The sequence below is a fragment of the Pocillopora verrucosa genome, chromosome 8, assembly GCF_036669915.1.
Source record: "Pocillopora verrucosa isolate sample1 chromosome 8, ASM3666991v2, whole genome shotgun sequence".
NCBI lineage: Eukaryota > Metazoa > Cnidaria > Anthozoa > Scleractinia > Pocilloporidae > Pocillopora > Pocillopora verrucosa.
The window spans coordinates 6,903,078-6,904,220 of NC_089319.1; positions in this window are offsets into that span (position 1 = coordinate 6,903,078).

The following is a 1,143-nucleotide window of genomic DNA, read 5'->3' on the forward strand; positions in this document are numbered from 1 at the left end:
TGTTTGTTGTATCAAGCTAATTGTCGAGAGAGGATTGTCCATTCATTTTTCTAGTTTTTAATTCAATCCTTACCGGCCTTAAGCTTAACCACGGTAAGAATTCTCCATTTGACTGCCTCAAGATAAAATAAGAATCTGAAATAAAAGGAATGATAAAAAATACAGATAAAATGCATTATTTTACGCGACAGCAAACTTACAGTCTAGACAGTCAGAACTATTGCTAGGAAACGTGATAAAGTGATTCATTGCTTTAAGACGACGAAACTACAACTAAAGGGTGTCTAAAAACTTCAAAAAAATTTTATAGTTAAAAATTGCATAGTTACGAATAGTTTACAGTGAAAACTGCTGTGCTTTAAATAAAGAATTCTTACCATGGTTACGTGTAACCATGGTAAGAATTCTCCATTTTACTCCCTCAAGATAAAATAATAATCTAAAACAAAAGGAATGACAAAAATACAGATAAAATGCATCATTTTGCTCAACAGCACATTTAAAGTCTAGAAAGTCAGAATCACAGCTAGGAAACGTAATAAAGCGATTCATTGTTTTAAGACGACGAAACTACAACTAAAGGGCGCCTAAAAACTATAAAACCTACAGGGTTGTGACGTAAGACCCCACTTAGACTGTTCCATTTCAAGCTTGACTTGTTCATTTCACTTTTGTTTTTTTGGCGGTTACGGCGTAAACCAACTGCTGTAACACTAAACCAATTTGGTTTGTACTAAACCTTTTGTCGTCACATTAAAGCATTTCACTTTACGATGAGCAGATTGATGCGATACAAAGCCATTGCGGCCTACTATTAACCATTTGCCGATAGCTTTAGCCATTTCACACTACTCTTGGTTGTGTCAAGTCACTGAACCAAAGTACAGTTAGCTGAACCGTTTGTCATTTCGACACTGAGTTGAGTAACTTGTGCAAGTCAGCGGACAAGTTTTAATCCTTAGCAGGGAAGGTTCCTTTTTATGAGCTGCTACTTTAAAAAGGGGTCGCTTAACAAAACCCTAAATTCACAATTAAAACTACTTGTTGCATCAATTAAGGGAAAGCGTGACGTTTGCCATCTGTTTTTCCTTCTCTCAAATTACAGAATGAGAGGACATCTAGTTGGTTTCCAGTTCTGAATCC